Source organism: Myotis daubentonii, chromosome 5 (assembly GCF_963259705.1).
Source record: "Myotis daubentonii chromosome 5, mMyoDau2.1, whole genome shotgun sequence".
Taxonomy (NCBI): Eukaryota; Metazoa; Chordata; class Mammalia; order Chiroptera; family Vespertilionidae; genus Myotis; species Myotis daubentonii.
In genome coordinates, this window is record NC_081844.1 from 85903391 (window position 1) to 85923566 (window position 20176).

Sequence of the window (20176 nt, forward strand, 5' to 3'; positions counted from 1 at the left end):
AAGTCTAAAATTTTCTTTTATAGGCTTTATAAGTCTGCTATCTGATTCTTCAGTAATTTGTACTGAGACTTCAATTGCATTGCAAACTTAAGCTGAACTTCATTTAAGATCCACCTAGAAGGAGTTAGGTCCTTGAGAATTGTCAATCACATGCAAACATCTAGGCAGCTGAGGTGATAGAATTACTCTCTAAAAGGAAACCAGAGGGAAAAAGGAAAGGAAACTATTATATTGAAGTTTTTGAACTCGGTTTCTTAGAGGTCAGTCCATTTGCCTAAATGACAACTTTCAATACAGATTGTTAGGCGTTATGAAATAGCATTTTTTAAGATAAATTGTAAGCCATTGGCCGCTGAAAGTCTAGTGCTTGATTTAACTGCTGATATTCAACTGGCCTGGGAGTTGGGAAGTGAATTCCATAAGAAATATGTTTCCAGTGTTAACATTCGATTTCCTTCTTATTTAAAGGCAAACCCATACTTTTAGGGGGTTAAAATGTCCAAATATATTTGAACATAAAAGAACAAATGAATTTCTTGGACTCAGTTTTGCCTACAGTTGTGTTTATTCCTTTGGAGGTGGTGCTGGGAACCTTGCTGAATTGCTGGTCAGTGGAAAGCCAAATTGTTCTGTACTGGGTTTTTAGAAGTCAAGTCCTATGTATGTGTAGAAAGGACAGCCTGTGGAGAAGCGTGAAATCAGTGATCAGGTCTGTAGCATACTAATGTGTAATAACAAGCATGATTTGGTCCAGTAATGCTATCTATGGCACTTACCTATAATCTATATCTTCCTCTGTGCTGAAGCTCAGTTGCCAGATACCAGACATTGCTTTCTTCCTTCTGGTGAATTTCCCACTAGTGTAGAGATAAGACTCTAGCTTTCTAGCCTTCTGTAAAGGAATCTGATATTATCTGTGATTATGTAGAACAAATATCTTCTCACTTCATGGAAAAATGCACCTTAGAGTTCAAATCTAGGTTTGTGATATTTATCTTGTTCTCTGATTTCTAATATTTGAAATGGCATCTTTAAAAGCTTCAGTCAAATAAAATCATAATAACTCTATCCCCCAAAAGACCACAATAGATTTCTAATCACTTGTACTTCTAAATGAGACCCAGAACCTGATTTGTATTTACCTACTATCTCAGTGACATTTCTGTGTCAAAGACTGATTAAAGACTCATGCATCTAACACTGTGCCCTCTTTAGGATGCTTTGGACGGGCTCTGTGCTCCTGATGATGTAATTACTTCTTTCTTTGCTGGGCTGCTGAGAGATTGCTAAGGAACAGTTTGCTCTCCATCCCTCTGGTCAGGCTAGCACAAACACACAGCAACTTTATATTGCACAGCATGTATGTTGCATATGATATACTTCCCCTTTGTGCCTAATACCCAGAGCTTACTGTTAACTCTTCCTCTGTGTAAAGACCAATAAGACTGACAGCTGGCTTTCTAGAGTCCGTAACAGCTTCCATGAAGCTGGTTAGCCATAATTATTTAATTAGAAGCTGCCAACTGTGCCTATATAAGCATTAATTCATCAAACTGTTGTGCTCTGATTAATAGACTGAAACCGTGGGAGGTGCTCTAAAGCTGACTGTATGCAATCTTTGTCCAGCAAGAGCTAGCCCCACTGAGCCCCACAGAGAGGGACGGAGCCCCAGGCTACAGCACTGGTGTGGACTGAGAGAACAGAGAAAAGAAGCTGCAACCTGGCAGATTCCAAAGGGCAGCATGAATCCCAGGGAGTGCCCCTGCATCCGCAAAAAACCAGCCAACACACACAAACACACACACACACACACACACACACTCTTTACAGAGAAATTCAACTACTTCTTAGGTTAAATATTATATATAATAAATATATAAGTTTATATATTTATATTAAATTAACTCCAAGCAGTCAGACTCTTCTAATAACCCAGGGATAATGCAGAATCACTTTGCCTGGATCCATATCATAGTAAAAAATAAACAATGAGAAATTAATACATTGTATATAGTAGTTGGCAGTCATGGGGAATGACTACTTCTTCCCCTGTTTACCTGTCTTTTTCCCTCAAGTTTTCCACGGGAAAATTGGGAGACCAAAATTCCTTGTATTATTTAAAAGGCTAGATTCTTGCCTTATTTAATCTTCATGTAAATCTAGAATTGATGGTCAGCATCAGGTAGTTTTGACTATTTAGTTAATGTAGAATTATGAACAATTAAAGTCAACAGGTGTTGCCCTGGCCATTGTGGTTCAGTTGGTTGAATGTCATCCATGCACCAAAAGGTTGCTGATTTTTGATCACTGGTCAGGGCACATAACCAGGTTGCAGGTTCCACCTCCAGTCTCCCCAATCGGAACACATGCAGGAAGCAACCGATAGATGTTTTCCCCTCACATTGATAAATGTTTTCTCTCTCTCTCTCTCTCTCTCTCTCTCTCTCTCTCCAAAATCAATAAAAACATATTTAAAAATGCCCAGTTAGCGTGGCTCAGTGGTTGAACATCGACCTATTAACCAGGAGGTCTCAGTTCGATTCTTGGTCAGGGTACATGCATGGGTTGCTGGCTCCATCCCTAGTGGAGGGCATGCAGGAGACAGCTGATCAATGATTCTCTCTCATCATTGATGTTTCTATCTCTCTCTCCCTCTCCTTTCCTCTCTAAAGTCAATAAAAATATATTTTAAAAAGTTAACAGGTGTCTGTACTATGCGTTTAAGAGAATGAAAAGAAATGTGTTTGTCTGCATTGCTTACACACCAAAATGATATGTGAGATGCTATGGATTATGATTCATGTATCAGCAACCTAGAAAATGTGATATAGGAACATAGAAATGCTTATCCTAGGACTGCCTTACAAAGTATTTTAGATAAATGCTTTGTTTTAATTTAAAACAATGAGAAAGTTCCATTTCCTCCTTACCCATCCAACTAGTTAAATCATTACCTCTCTTCTCTTCCGGTGTTGTATAGAAGGCAATATCATAAACATCAGAGAATGCCTTCTTGATTCACCTCTGAATGAAATGGGAGCTAAGTAATTTAGAAAAGAGAAGTCCTGATTTTGAACCAGATACTCAATAACCATTCACAACACTTAGGCACAAAAATCACAGGTGCATGGAAATAAATGAACCTCTTTTTTAGAGCCATCTTCCAATCCCAGAGGGAGTGGGAAGATTGTTCCTGTTTGGAGAGAATTATGCACACTTCCTTAATCCTATTCATGAGTCAGTTACTTCAGACAAATGCCCGAAAGCACTCAGATTGAAAGGCATTTGCCTCTCATAAAGCCATGATAACATGACCACAAGTAGGGAGTTTAATTCATAGGATGATTACTCTGAGTTCTGTGAATTACAGATAGAGACACTGATTCTTCACCTTTTTTTAAACAAATTACTTCTTGTAGGTACATTTTAACCTTTCTTCTCTTTATTTTATTTCTTTAAATTTAAAAGGTTATTGTCACAAAAGTCTCTAAATTGCTTTACCTACACAGTAAATATGTTCAGGGCTATTGACTTAGATGGGGTGTTGGAGAAAAGTAGATCAGTTGTAATGATTTCTCTCTTAGAATTTAGCAGCATGGCCTTGTTTTGGGAAAGAATATATGTTTCTGGGTACTGTGAATTACCCAACACTGCCCTAGTGGCCATCGGCCTGAGGACTGAAGGATTGAGGGTTCGATTCCAGTCAAGGGCACATGCTTTAGTTGCTGGCTTGATCCCTGGCCCCAATCCGGGCATATCTGGGGGACAACCAATTGATGTGTCTCTCTCACATGGATGTTTCTCTCTTTCTGTCTCTACCCCTCCCTTCCACTCTCTCTAAAAATCAGTGGAAAAAGTATCCTCTGGTGAGGATTAACAACAAAAAGCTTCAATAAGTGAAATCATATAGTACTTGTCTTTTTTGTCTAGCTTATTTCACATAGCATAATACCCTCTAGGTCAGTGATGGCGAACCTCTGACACGCGAACTGATTTTATTGGTTGATTTTTCTTTGTTAAATGGCATTTAAATATACAAAATAAATATCAAAAATATAAATCTTTGTTTTCCTATGGTTGCAAATATAAAAAAATTTCTATATGTGACACGGCACCAGAGTTAAGTTAGGGTTTTTCAAAATGCTGACACGCCGAGCTCAAAAGGTTCACCATCACTGCTCTAGGTCCATCCATGTTGTCACAAATGGTAAGATTTCATTGTTGTTTTTTTTATGTCCAAGTAATATTCCATTGTATATATATCCCACATCTTTTTTATCCACTCACCTATTAATGGGCACTTAAGCTGCCTCCATATCTTGGCTATCTATATATATAAAAAGCCAGTGTCCCTAACGAACGCAAAAACCAAACTATAGGTCACCATGAGGTGCATTTAGCACCTCTTGGTCCCTCACTTCCCCCACCTCCCTGCCCATGAGCAGCGGCTCCCAGCAGCGGGGCAGGGCAGCTTGCAGCTCCCGTTGGTGGGGTGGGGCTGGGCGGCTCTTGGCTCCCAGCACAGAAAATTCAAACCAGGGGGTAGGACTGAGGCAGCAGATCAGATTTTAAAATAACTGCTTTTGTGACACAAATGTGGAGCTGGAAAAGCAGTCCAGGCTAGGCAGTGTCTCTCACTAGAATGATCACCATGTGTTCCTCCTCTAGCTTGCCCAATGTCCTCAGTGTTGACTGGAAGTACTGCTGTGAAAAGTTGGGCAACTCGTGGCTCCTGGTGGGTGGCTCCTGGCTCCCAGCAGCGGGGCAGCACGGCTCTTGGCAGCAGCTCTTGGCTCGCACACGGTTTCGTGCACTGAGCTTCTAGTTGTAAATAACACTGCAGTGAACATAAGGGTGCATATACCTTTTTGAATTAGTGTTTTGAATTTCTTCAGATACATACCCAGTAGTGGACTTATAGGTCATGAATGTCAACTGTAATTGAAAAAAATATTTTAAAGCTTCAATAAGAGGGTGTGTTTTTATAGGAAAACAGGTGGAAATGCATCTATCCTTAAATGATTCTAGCTCTTTTTCTTCTGGTTACTTGAAAAACACTAATTATAAATTAAATTTTTATTGCCTATAGAGATATGATGATTGGCCCTTTCAAAATGAAGCAACAGAATAGTGTAGTCAAAACGGTGAAGGTTTGGACTTTACCACCACTTACATCTCTTTCTGAGATGACTTTCTGTCTTATCTACTTAGATACTCTCTTTTCCTCCTGTTTTAGTCATTCCCGCTTTCAAGTTCTTTCTCTCTAATCAAGACTTGTCAGCAAAAATTCTGTTCTCTCATTATATTTAGAAAAGTTTTAAGGCCTGGTGCTACTTTTCTCAGGGGTAAAAACCTGAGAAAATAAGAAACATTTGAATCATTGTGGATCAGGTGACTTTGTACCCAGAAAGTAGCGTTCTTAAGACTTGAGGTGTTTTAATTTATAATGTAAGAAAAAAGCACAATTTAAGTGTACAGCTTCATCATGAAGTCAATTTAGACCTGTGCTTACACAGATAATTAAATGGTGATGATAAAGGGCAGGGGTGGTGGATGTAATTTCTTATGTGTCTTTAAGATGCTGTGTTCTGAGCTTTGGGCTCAATATAACAGTGATATAAGCATGTTAGTAAAATATCCTATATAATAAAAGCCTAGGTGGCGTCACATGTGACATCATCACAAGTTGGCCACCACAAGATGGTTGCCACAAGATAGCTGCCCTCACATCATCACAAGATGGCCACCACAAGATGGCAGTAGGGGAGGACAGTTGTGGATGATCAGGCTGGCAGGGGAGGGTAGTTAGGGGCAACCAGGACAGCAGGGGAAGGGAGTTGGGGGCCATCAGGCCAGCAGGGGAGGGCAGTTGGGGGCGAGATCAGGCTGGCAGGGGAGGGCTGTTGGGGGCGACCAGGCCTGCAGGGGAGGGAAGTTGGGTGTGACTAGGCTGGCAGGGGAGGGCAGTTGGGGCGATCAGGCTGGCAGGCAGAAGTGGTTAGGGGCAACCAGGAAGCCAGGCAGGCGAGTGGTTAGGAGCCAGCAGTCCTGGATTGTGAGAGGGATGTTTGACTGCCCGTTTAGGCCCGATCCTCTAGGGATCGGGCCTAAACTGGCAGTTGGACTTCCCCCAAGGGGTCCCAGATTGGAGAGGGTGCAGGCTGGGCTGAGGGACACCCCCCTTGTGCATGAATTTCGTGCACTGGGCCTCTAGTTTTATTATATTGTTTTCTTTTTCATGCCAAACAAGATGTATTAACTGAGTCCAATCTCTTGAGGAAGGCAATTAAAGTAGTTTTTTCCTAGGTCTGTAACATGACTGAATGGATTTGGCAGCAAGAGGAGTGTCTAGATGTGGACAGAAAAGGGAAATCTCTGAGATTGCCTCGATGAGCTAACACACACACACACACACACACACACACACACACACACACACACACACACCTGGAAAGAGAAGACCAAATGCTCCTGACAGTATAGTGAGTTTAAATCCTATCAAAGGAATTAGAGGTGGAAATAGTTTATAAAGTGCCAGAAATCTCCATTTGGAAAACCTCCAAACATAAACTATGGAGAGGAGCGACTTGCATAGGAGAGAGTGCTAGTGCAATGAATAGAAAAAAGTTCCTTCAGAAATTGATAGATGAATGCTCAGTTTCAGCATTACAGCTGACAGTTGCTCTTTTTCTTTAGTCTTTGCTATAGCTTTCCTCAAGTACAGGATTTCTTTTCAAGTCAGGTAAAACATTTTAGTGCAGAAATCTTTAAATACATCCAAATGTTGAGACACCCAGCTTTAATAATTACATTATCATTACAAGACCAATTTTGTTTCATAAACAGTCCTATCTACTTTCCTTCCTGTTTGCACTGGATTATTTTGAAGCAAATTTCATACATCAATCATTTTATTCATCTAAAAAAAATTTCCAAAATAAAATGAACTAAAGAAAAATAACAAAATGCAATTATTGTATGCAAAATTAATACAGTAAATCCTCACTTAACATCATAGATAGGTTCTGCAACTTTATGAAACATATATAGGGAGACCAATTTTGCCATAGGCTAATTTATATAAACAAGAGTTAAGTTCCTGTGGGATCTCATCAATGTTATAATGAGATTACATTGAAAAAATGTTATTTGAAGACTAGTTGTAATTCTTTACTATAATTTAATATCTAGTTGATGTTCAAACTTTTGATTGCCTCACAGAATTTTCTTAAAGGTGGCTTGTTTGAATCAAGATCCAAATGAGGTCCATTCATTACCTTTGGTTACACTTTCTTTTCTCTTTAAAAATTGAAAAAATATTGCATATAATTTATATGAAACAAAGGTAAAATATATACCTTAAATATCTTTTAAGCTCTCCCTTTCTCCCTCTTTCTCTCTTCTCTCTCCCACCCCCTTTTCCAATTTGTTTGAAGAAACCAAGTTGTTTGTCATGTTGACTGTCCCACATTCTGGGTCTGGCTGATCCATCTCTGTGATCTCTGTGACACCATAAACACATATTTTTCTGACCCCTGTATTTTCTGTGATTTTGTTATATCTAGACTATAGATTCTAGAGACTTGATCAGATTCAAGTCCATTACTTCTGGCAAGAAATCTTCATGAGTGATGGCAAGTTCACATTTAATTTGCTTTGGCAGATTGAAATGCTGTGTGCTATGGAGTCAAGGGAAGGTCATCTTTTATTGTTAGTTTTTTAATATTTATCATATAGATAGGTAGCAATTAGAATCTATTTATTATCTCCATTGCTTAATTTGACTCTGATGATATGGCAGGCAATAAAAGAAACCCTTATTTGTCTTTCCAGTCATTCATGAACTGCCTAGCATTCCACTGCTGTTCTCATCAGTAGACTGGGCTGTCATCAGGGTGCAATGAGCCAACCCAGATGTGCACTGGGTCCTGTTAACTGGGGGAGGAATTATTTTGGGTGGGAAACTTTGCATCCTGGCTATTCTAATTTTTTTTTTTTGGATTCTTTCAACTGTTCTGAAGCTCCATTGAGTTCATTGTCTGCTGTTCCCAAACCCTTTCTCTCCCTGTGTTCTTCATCTCAGTAAATGGCAATTCAGTCTCCCAGTTTCCCAGGGAAGAATGAAACATGGGTGTCATCCTCTTTCTTCTCCCGAGTCACTCTCTTCAATCTATGACAAGTCCTATTGGTTCTTTTTCATCTCTCTCAAATCCATCCATTTCTTTTTGTTCATGCTCACCCTAGGATATTTTTTCCATTGATTTTTAGGGAGAGTAGAAGAGAGGGTGGGAAGGAGAGGGAGAGAGAGGGGGAGGGGAGAGAGAGAGAGAGAGAGAGAGAGAGAGAGAGAGAGAGAGAGAAAGACATATCAATTGGTTCCCTTCTGCACGTGCCCTGACCAGTACCGAGCTTCAAACCTGCAACCCAGGTACATGCCCTTGACTGGGAATCACACCCTTGACCATTCAGTGCCCATGCTAATGCTCCAGCCAGGGCTCCATCCATTTCTCTTCATTTCCACTGATGATACTCTGGCCCAGACCACCAGCATTGCTTTTCTAGACTACTGCAAATAAGCTAAATTTTCCTTTCCATCTCACATTTGGGGTTGTCCCCTTTGGATCTATTCTCTTTATTGCAAACATGATGAGATTTTTAATGTGAATCGGACCATGTCATGTTTCTGCTTCAAGTTCTTTATTGCCTTTTTTTTTTTTTTTTTTTACAAACCAAAACAGTTTTATTTTCTATAACAACTTAATTCCTAACTTCATGATATATATTAGAAAAATGATTAGAAATGTATTCTTTTGTCCTCTGAACTGAACTTTGGCTGGTGTACAACCAGTTTTCCTCAGTCATCATTCCGTTGTCATACATTTGTTACCCTTTTTCTTCCTCTTCCTCTTCTTAAAGGATACCTTTCAGCATTTCATATAATCCTGGTTTGGTGGTGATGAACTCCTTTAGCTTTTCCTTATCTGTGAAGCTCTTTATCTGACCTTCAATTCTGAATGATAGCTTTGCTGGATAAAGTAATCTTGGTTGTAGGTTCTTGGTATTCATCACTTTGAATATTTCTTGCCACTCCCTTCTGGCCTGCAAAGTTTCTGTTGAGAAATCAGCTGACAGTCGTATGGGTATTCCCTTGTAGGTAACTGAGTTTCTTTCTCTTGCTGTTTTTAAGATTCTCTCTTTATCTTTTGCTCTTGGCATTTTAATTATGATGTGTCTTGGTGTGGTCCTCTTTGGATTCCTTTTGTTTGGGGTTCTCCGTGCTTCTTGGACCTGTAAGTCCATTTCTTTCACCAGGTGGGGGAAGTTTTCTGTCATTATTTCTTCAAATAGGTTTTCAATATCTTGGTCTCTCTCATCTTCTGGCACCCCTATAATTCTGATGTTGGTATGCTTGAAGCTGTCCCAGAGGCTCCTTACACTATCCTCGCATTTTTGGATTCTTTTTTCATTTTGCTTTTCCGGTTAGATGTTTTTTGCTTCCTCACATTTCCAATCATTGACTTGATTCTTGCGCTCCTCTGGTCTGCTGTCGGGCGTCTGTATAATATTCGTTATTTCAGTCCGTGTATGCTTAATTTCTAGTTGGTTCCCCAATATAAGATCGAGGGTCTTATTAGTTTTCGTGTAGATCTCATTAAGTTTATTGGCAGCTTCTAAACAGTTCTTGAGAGACCTTAAAAGTGTGGTTCTGAACTCTATATCTTCCTTTGACAATTTTGTCCTGTTTCTTTGTCTCCGCATTTTGTTATGCTTCCTTGGTGCACCCCCTAGTGGTCTTTGTTCGCAGTCTTATAGTTAAATCTTGATTGTTGTAGCTAATTCCAGGGAGGGTTTGACCTCCAGGCCAAGTGGCTATGAGAATCAGCTGTGTCAGCAGTGAGAGAACTTCTGTCCTCTAGGGAGGTGCTAATCTAGCCTTTGCCTGAGGCTATCCGGCAAATGCCTCTGTGCAGGGCTTGGGCGGGGCGGGTCGCACAGGATCAACAGGGTGGGCCGGAGAGAGCAGTTATGGCGGCTCTCAGTCCTGTCCCCAGGGGCTCTGCCTCTCTGAGTCCCAGCACCCGCTGCAAAGCTGGGAGAGAAAGCTGCACTCGCTCTGACCGAAGCCAGACAGTCCCGCTTCTCCCGTTTGAGTCTGGGTCCCTAAAGACTCGCCCGGATCTGGTGCTCAGAGTCTGCGACTCCCTCCCGATTGAAAACAACAACCGCGCCCTCCGCCGCCAGCCCACTCCGCGCGCACTCCGCACCTCAGAATTTGACTTCAGCACTGCGCCTCCTTTGAGTGTCCGTGTGCATTTCTCTTTCCTCCTAGTTGTAGGACTTCCACTCAGCCAGCGTTCCTGTGGTTCTGGGTGATGTCCCTTCCGTTTTTTGGTTTCACTTTTGAAGTAGTTGTTCAAAGCAGCAAACTCCGGCGTTAACCTATGCCGCCATCTTGGTTCTCCAAGTTCTTTATTGCCTTATATTGCTCTTATATTTAATACAAACTTCTTGCCATCAATTACGGCCACATCTTCTTTATTGATGGACATTTAGGTTGCTTCTATATCCTGGGTATTGTAAATAATGCAGCGATGAACATAGAGATGCATATATATTTTCAAATTAATGTCTTGGATTTCTTCAGATAAATACAACTGGGATTGCTGGGTCATATGGCAGTTTTATTTTTAATTTTTTGAGGCACCTCCATATTATTTTCCATAGAGGCTGCACCAATTTGTAATTCCACCAAAGGTGCAGGAGGGTTGTCTTTCAAAGAATCAAGATCTTAATTCACAAAGTTCTTATGCTAATGATTTCCCAGCACTTCTCCACTGAAGCATGTGGACAGTATACTCATTGATCTTATGGTTTAGGAAAAGATTAGACTAGTAAGTGATCAACTTCAATCAATTGTGATGGGCAAGTGTAAACTGATATGAGAATAGAGAGGGAGCTTCCTAACCTGAATTTGGAGTATCAGAAAATTAAACCAGGGTTTATATTAAAGCTGAGAGAAGAGAAAATGCTTAAATCTTTAACGCATTTGTTGACTTGCAGATACTAGCTGGCTGATGAAGTCATACAAGGTATAGCCTACGATGACTTAGACAAATCTTAAGATCATTAGCAATCATTTCATTTCTTATTAATGAGATTTTCCCTAGCCATAGCCATGTGAATGATTTAGTTATTCCAGGAACCAGTATCTTTCTTTTTAAACTCTTCAGTTCTCTCTTGCATTTAAACTTTTGTCTTATGAAAGTACATGTGTAAAATCAGAAACCAAATGATAGCCTTAGATGACCAATAATTGATTTTAAAGAGACTTTATAATTATGTCTGTAGTCTCCTTTTATGATTCTCAAAATTGTATGTATCATTGTTATTATTTTAACTTTAACTATGGATTATTGATTTACTTTGTCAGTCTCATACACAAGTCATTTTCAGTAACTACCACAGTGCTGAACACAGGGTATGCTTAATACGCATTTGTTGGATGAGTACAGAAATTCATAACGCTACATTTTAAAAAAGAAAATGTGAAATGTAAAATGAATGAAATTTTCCCCCAGTTTTGCTTGATAATAAGTTTTAACCAGGAATGCAGAGAATATGTTTGGATACACTGACAACATAGGATCTATCTGGATAAAAATCGTAGTTGTGTTACTTCTTACCAGGGTCTACTCAGCCAAGCATCTTTTTTCCCCCACTTTATTTTTTTTATTTTTTATTTTTAAAATTTATTTTATTGCTTAAAGTATTACAAAGGGTATTACATATGTGACCTTTTTCCCCCCACCCTTGACAATTCCCTGGCCTCCCCTACCCCCCTGTTGATAATGCTCACCTCTCTTGTCTTATGTCCATTGGTTATGCTTATATGCATGCATACAAGTCCTTTGGTTGATCTCTTACCCCCCTCTCTCCTGCCCCCCAATCCTCCCCGGCCTTCTCGCTGCAGTTTGACAATCTGTTTGAGGCAGCTCTGCTATATAATATAAGTTTATAATGGTCTTTATTATCCATGAATGAGTGAGATCATGTGGTATTTTTCCTTCATTGACTGGCTTATTTCACTTAGCATAATGCTCTCCAGTTCCATTCATGCCGTTGCAAATGGTAAGAGTTCTCAGCCAAGCATCTTAACCTCATTATACCTCAGAACATTCACCTGTAAAAGGAGAATGGGGACGCTTTTCTCACGGCAGTGCTGTGAGAATTAAGCCAAGGTCATGTCGTCTTATTAGCTTTTCTCATCAGTTGCCAGGCACTACTTTATCTATAGGCAGTTTTAGTTCATCTTACAAGTAACTGGAAGAAAAACTGAGAGACTATGGATCTATTAGAGCTGATTCTGATCACTATCAAAACAGAAGTCAAGCTTCCGCCCACTGGTTTCACTCTGGACTGTTGCTATGCACACTCATGACCTTAGAGAAAGGAAAAGCATATAACACCAATTCCTATAGTCGTGTTGATATGCTCACCTCTCTTGCCCCTTTTAAAGGCACTCGTACCTCTGTTACACCTACCTTTTGACAGTTCTTACAAAAGGCCAGTCTGTTTCCCACCTTAATATACTACACTTGTGTTCCCTCTCCTCAGAATCAGGCTTTAATGGGCTTTCCTTGGAAAGGCCTTCTGTTACTATCTCTGCTGAAGTAGCCAATGTCTTCCTGCTTATTCTCTATTAGTCACTGCGTTAGCAGCATAAAGAGCACTGTTCACATGTGTAATTACCTGTTTGATGTACTTTATTCTCTTTCTCTCTCTCTCTCTCTCTCTCTCTCTCTCTCTCTCTCTCTCTCTCTCTCTCTCTCCCTCTCTCTCTCCCCCTCTCCCAGTATACTTCAAACTTCATGGGTTCTGCTCTCTTGTATTTCTTGCAACTAGTACAGTGCCTGGCACATAGTAAGCACTCAATTAGTGATTTTTTTTCTATCCTCCACACCCCACCATGTAAAATTATAATAGTAGGATTCATTTTTATGGTGAAAGTAACTGATAATATATACAACTGTGAGTTTACAATTGTGAGTACAGTTGTGAGTATGTAAAACACAGATTTTATTCTTGTATTTTTGTTTATTACTGTATTATTTTTCATATGAACAACTGTAAGCCTGCTTTTGCTCCACCCTCTGTGTGTGTATGTGTGTGTGTAGATCTATCTATTATATATATATATATATATATATACACACACACACACACACACACACACATATATTTGCAGGTGTAGATATATAATCTCTGATGAGTATAGTAGAAATGAATGCGGGGAAAAAAGAACAACTTAAAACCTGAGAGACAGAGGATACAAGAGTATCCAGAGGAACTGGCTTTGATGAATCACTTAACTCTTCCAGCCCCCTGGTACCTCAATTATAACAAGAATAGTGGACCTATTTAATTAATTGTCCCGTAGGACACTGAGTAGCACATGATATGACATGTAAAGTGACTTTGTTGCTTGATTAGATGTCTGCTATTAAGGCAGATTTTATCTTAGCTTAAGTGAACTTCTAGAGAACGTTTTAAGGAAAGGTAACTACACCCAAGAAGATAGAAATTAAATCTGCTTATTTAGAAAGTTGTAAAGTACTTAGATACCAATGGTCACAATAAGTAAACAGGTTTTAATGGGCCTGCAGCACCAGCACTTTTATTATTTTGTAGTCTACAATCAAAGATATGTTGGGTATATTTTGGTCTTCTTCAGTTGTATAATTATCATCCACTTATGGTCTGAAGGCACTGGCCAAATAGATACAAACAGATCCCTTAATAGAGCCCCATAAATTGTAATGCTGGATGGGGGCTTGACTTATAAAATCAGAGCTTCCTGGATGGTGAGGGGCATCTCATGATTTCATGATTGTTTCCTCTCTTTGAGTCTCCCAGCTTTATATGACGACTTAGGTTGAAGCCAACATACAGTATCTTTTAAAGTGATGGTGTTTTGCCTGTGGTGGGAATTGGGTGTGAGTAAGGCATTCTTCCCTATACCCTCTTTATTCCTTTTTTTCTGGTAGCCCTTGGGACAATTCCAGGAAACATAGGGCTGATTGTCAATGTTTGAAAAATCCTAAACCCAGACATTCTAATCAAATGGTGAATTTACATTTTTTGAAAAATTGCCTTTCTACATTTTTGGTCAGGTTCTTAGCTTTGTATTCCTTTCTATTTCTTTTCATCTGACTTGCATTTAGCACTCAGAACAAGTTGAGACTTGAAGGATGAACTGGAGGAAATCAATTAGAAAAAATAAAGAGCAAAAGTTAATTTTGCTTTCATTTTTTGGTTTGTTACAGACATAGTCACCTTAATTATCCTATTTATTTATTTATTTATTTAATTTTTGTAACAACACAAGCAATGGGAGTTATTGCTATGGAAATATCGTCTTTACAACCGACCTTATATGCTTTCTACCAAGTAGTTTGGAATTGTTTCTTATACAATGAATAAAGCCTAAGGTTATTATATTATTATATTAGATCAATATAATCTATATTTCCTCCACAGAGCTTAAGGGACTATGATAAAATCACTGGTTGAAATGGTGCTTTCTATCTTCACATGAAGAATTAATTCTAAACAAAAAAAGTCTAGTTTGGGGGTGTTTGCAAATAATCCCCCATACCAGTCTTCTATATAAAAACAGTAGGAATACTGTCTTTTTATTATAGGTATATTTTTATATTGTTTATAGCCTATGATTTGCCTTGGTAATTTGCTTCCTTGTATGGGAAAACAAGCTTTCTTCCAAATAAGCAGATGGAATGTAATTAAATAATTGCTATCTTAACTTGCATCTGAGGTCCTCCTGACCAGACAAATAACTGTAGGTAAGCAATGGCATTTATTTAAACTCTGAGGTGTTAACAGTGATCATAGTTATCCTTTATTGAACTCTATGTCAGGTTTCATATCAAATGCTTCTCATTTAATCCTCAAGAAACCTCTACATAAGAAACTGAGGCTCAGAGAACTTTCACTTGTTCAAGGTCACTGTTAGTGGCTGTCTCGGAATTTCTGTATGGGGAAAAAAACAAGTAGTGTTGAGTTTGAGAAAAGTTCATTCGTTTATGTTAAGAATGGTGGTAACCATGGGCTGATGAAGATAAGTGTGGGTGATAGATGGGGGTGAACTTCAAAAGAACCTTCCCTACCCCACAAACACAAGTTACTGCTATGTGATATCCCAGTTGTTATAAGCAGAATTCCATCCCTGTTGCCCTGTTGCCCTGACCCCAATTCCGGCACTCTTGACTATCATGCCATACACAGAAATACCAGATGGCAGTGCTGTCTTTCTCAAACTGCCAGAAGCAGCTCTTCAAGAGAACTGCCTCCCATGATTAAGTGAGAAGCCCACACACAGCCTCCAGCAGGGGGTGGGATGGCAGAAGGTGCTGGACAGGCTTGATTTTCCATTCTCTCTGTTTCAAGCCTTAGGAACACGATTTTCCCATGATACAGCTTTAAAAAAATTAAACCAGATTGGGCTGAAATCTGCAAATCTGTCCTCAGTTACCCACACACAACTTCTGGGATACAATCTCTTCTCCCAGAGACTCCTACACAGCATTATTTTTAAGAATTTGATTTCCTAGGTACCTCAGATATGAAAAGGCACAAGATTTCATAGTACAAAAAGATGTCAAAAGCATTTGAAATGCAATAGAAAAGTTCTATCCTTGTCTTCCTCTGCTCCACCAAATACCCAAGAAAAAAATAAAAATAATAAAAAATAATAAAAATTATAAAGATATATTAGTAGTTTCTGGTTCTAGAATCAGTAGCAAAATGGAGATGAGTGAAGTAATCTTAAACAAGATTAATCCAGATGTCCTGATAAGCATTGTTGGTCCCCAGAAAATATGTGGCCCATTTTAAGCATGAACCTGGGACTAATCCAAAACTTTTTAAATAATAAAACATAGTGCAAATGAGCTCCACTTTTAGCAGCTTGTCTAGTTTTAAATTTGGGGAGAGTTACTTAAGAATATAATTTTGGCATAAGTATTTTATGTTACTTTAGAATTATCTTTCCATTATACAATGGCAACACTACAAACAAAACTAAGAAGAAACATGACTCTTGGTTTAAAAACCAATTGACCCTCTCAGCCCCTTCCTCTTGGGAATCTCAATAAAAATCATGGAACCCTAGAGATGGGGAAGAATAGACTCTTGCTTTGCCCCATTTCTTACAGTTTTTATTTCTTTCCACTTAACTGTTTACTTTTCTCAAAATTAATTATAAGTGCTACTGATGAGTGCAAATCACATGGCCGACACCGTGGTAAGTGATTTGTAGATATTCTAATGTTCTCTCTTTAGAGCAATCTTAGGTGAAGATTAGCTTTCCCATTTTACAGACAATAAAATTGAGAACTAGGGAAATCTTTACTCAAGTTCACAGCTAGTGAATTAATAAAGTCAAGATTCAGATTCTGGTTAAGTCTGTCTGACTCTGAACTCTGTAAATGCTTTTTAGTTGTGAAGTTACATCTGATTGTACAGAGATTGCAGAAATTTTCTATAAAGAGAAATAAAGAAATTAGAAACATAGAGAATGAGATCAAAAGAGGAATTTTTTAAGATGGTAGACTAAATAGCATATTTGTATGCTTGATAGGAGGGTTCCAGTGGGTAAGGAAAAATAACAATAGAGGAGAAGAGGGAGAGCTGGAGTGATATCCTTGGATAAGTAGGAAAGAATGGGATCAAGTACAGAAAGAGTTTACTCTTTATGAGCCTTGTCAGTTCATATCTCTCTCTCTCTCTCTCTCTCTCTCTCTCTCTCTCTCTCTCTCTCTCTCTGTGTGTGTGTGTGTGTGTGTGTGTATCAAGCAGTAATAGAACATATGGGTATAGAAAGTTAGTTGATATGCTTTGATGGGAGCTTGTTGACGGTCCCTTTAGATAGTTTCTGTTTGCTCAGGAAGATAAGCTGAAAGACTGAGGATGGAGAAGGAAGTGTTAGAAGTTTGGAGAGAGAAAAGATGATATAAAATAGTTATCTAGGCCTGTGGGAGAGTGAATGAACTAGGGGAGTGAGTTGACCGAAAATATTAAGGACTCATTTGAAATAAGTGGCTATGAATTGAAAATGAGATCATTCAGCACAGTTGTACATTGTACATTTTTCTCCAGCCAAGTCCAGCTGCCTGGATGCAGGTGGGGAGCAGGCTCAGATTTCATCCTAACCAGCAGGCATTAGGTTTCTGCAAAGTAGGGGCAGAAGAGTTGAAGATGTATCCAATAGAGCTGTTAAAATATTGACCATTGAATTTCAATTGGGAAAGAAATGCAATGAGGACATGGAGGAGATGAAGGACAATAAAAAGGTATAGTATTGATGGATTGAGGTTCACTATAGAGTCAAAGGGCAGTCGGAATTTAGTAGTGGAAAAATAAGCTATAAAGATAGGAGGAGATGGTTGGATGTTTAAAACTGAGCTCACAGAGGGTCGAAAAATTAATAATGACACAGTTGAGGATATGACCTTGAAAGTGAATGGCTGAGTGTGGAAGATGTGGTTGTTAGAAGAGAGAGGGATTAGGAATATTCAAAAATCTGTACATATGTTGAAAGCACCAATATTTATGTTATTTCAACTTCGTAACAACTCTGTTATTGTCCTTTTAGAATGAAAAATTGTGGCTAGCTAAGAGTTGGTAAACAAGTCCAAGATCCCAAAGGTAGGAGGCATCAGCACTTGCATTTGAATCCTATTTATAAAGCTCATCTCTCTTACCACTGATTGTAATGGCTTCTATGTATGGTATGTTCCGCTGCCTCTAAGCCATTCTAATTAAAAGGAATTAGGGGATGCTGGCCGGTTGGCTCAGTTGTTTGGAGCCTCATTCTATACAACAAAAGGTTGCAGGTTCAATCCCCATAAGGAAAAATACTTAGGTTTTGGGTTCAATGGGTGAATATGGGAGGCATGATAGATGTTTCTCTCTCACACATCTCTCTCTCTCCCCCTCTTCTCTCTCTCTCTGTCTCTCTCTCCCAAATAAAAAAAACCCCAACATATCCTTGGGTCAAGATTAAGAAATAAAGGGGGGAGGGTGGGGGATTCTCAAATGTTTGTATCATTTGCATACCATACCTGTCATTCACCAGTATAGATATAGATTTATTAAGCACCTACTAATCCCTAGTGCACTGCACTATTCCATATTCCAGGGCTACAAAGGGTGAAAAGTGTTGTATGGAATTGCAGTTGAGAGTTCAGTTCCACTGCATTATCATCTATCAGTATGAATACGTTTGAGTAATTATTTTAATATTTTATTGCATCTTGTTCTTATTATTTTATAAAAAATGAGTAGAGAATAGAAAGTGAAAGTGCTGATATTGATGATAAGCATATCTCTCATAAGCTTCATATAATTGACACAAAGATGAAAATCTTTAAGCATGCTGAAAGAGGCAAATTCTTAGCCTCAAGTGGATAACATTGGATTTCAGCTAATTGAGTAAGTTTTCAACTAGGAAGGGAAAAAAATCATAGTTGAAAATGTTATCAAATGTAAGAACTCTATTTTTAAAATAACTGTCTAAAATGGGAGATGTATTTAGGCATATTATTTTTTTTCTTATTTAGAAGTATCCATCATGGAAAGTGTAAATCTACAGTTTGATATATGCAACTAGATCTTTATACATGACTTAAGGAATGTGGTATGTATGAATATATGGAACACTTCTATAATACAGAAATGATAAAGGTATTGGCAAAAATAGAAGAGAAAATACTTAATTCAGTGGAATGATTAAGGATGTCTTTCCTGAGGTGGCGTTTCTTAAGCAAAGTATGAAAAATGAGGAGTTAATCAGGCAGACAATACTAATTAGCAGCCAGGCAAAGAATAGTGTTAAAGGCTGTAGGACAAGCAGGTGCTACAGCATGGAAATGAGATTGAAGGAGGCGTGTCAGCCCTCCTCACAGTTCTTTTTTCTTTTCTCCATCTCACCCCTATTTTATTTTATTGTATTATAAAAGATAAAGAGTTTGCCCGGCCAGCGTGACTCAACATGAGCATTGACCTATGAACCAGGATGTCGTGATTCGATATCCGATCAGGGCACATGCCTGGGTTGCAGGCTCAATCCCTAGTGTGGGGTGTGCAGGAGGCAGCCAGTGAGTGATTCTCTCTCATCATTGATGTTTCTGTCTGTCTCTCCCTCTCTGAAATCAATAAAAATATATTAAAAAAAGGTTCTGTCCATCATAGTCCTTTCCCCAAAGGACTGTGCTATTACATTATTTGCACTTTAAGTGGAATCCATTGGGTTTTACACTCTTTAGATCTTTCATAAACAGGGCAGATAACAAACATAAAAGATCCCAGTTTACCTAGGGAGATAAGGCAAAATTGCCCAGGTGTTTGGATTGTATCTATTTGTGATAAATCCTCTCCTATCCTGACAGTCAGTCCTAGGGAAGGAGTGGGAGAAAGGGAAGAATTAAAAAACATGAATTAGTCCCCTTCATTTAATTTCCACAGTATCTGTTTTGCACCTAGGAAACTTTAGTATTTATTAGACAAATGTCTCTAAGGATTAAAACACAATCATAATATTTCCTCCTTAGGGAAAAAATAAATAACAGGAGGAGATGATCTGTTGTAAAGAATATAATCTTCAATTATTGTATTTTGCTTTTGTACAGAAGCATTTGCATTTTCGGATGCCAAATAGGTGCCATATTAGCAGCCAGTTTCAGTAATGAGGAGGAAATGAGTTATTTTTGCTTTTGATGTTGCCTTTGAATGTTCCAAATTCAAAAGTGAAGATGAATTGTTCAAACCTCCCTATTTGGTAGACTCTGACCATCTATCTCTAAAGCTAGTTCCCCAGCCTCATTCCACAAGAAAAACTGCAGACTTTAGCTCTCTTTTGAAAAGTGTAAACTATAAAAACTTAACTAAATTTTTAAATTTTAGGCTGTCTTGGTCAAATCTTCTCCATCCAGGATCACAAGTTATTTAAAGAGGTACTAAGCCAAGGAAGTAATTTGTAAGCAAGTTTAGAAAGATAGGTGAACACAGTGGCTGTTTAGTAGAAGTGGCTGTTCAGAGCGTGGACTTGGAATCACAGAGCTAGGGTTTCATACCCCAGTTGTGCTACTAAACCAGCTTT

General features: G+C 38.7%; 1 protein-coding gene across 2 annotated transcripts in view; it reads left to right on the forward strand.

Moving 5' to 3' along the window:
* KCTD16 (potassium channel tetramerization domain containing 16) overlaps positions 1-20176 on the forward strand; it is a 232663-nt gene that overhangs the window by 18326 nt on the left and 194161 nt on the right. The window lies entirely within an intron of this gene.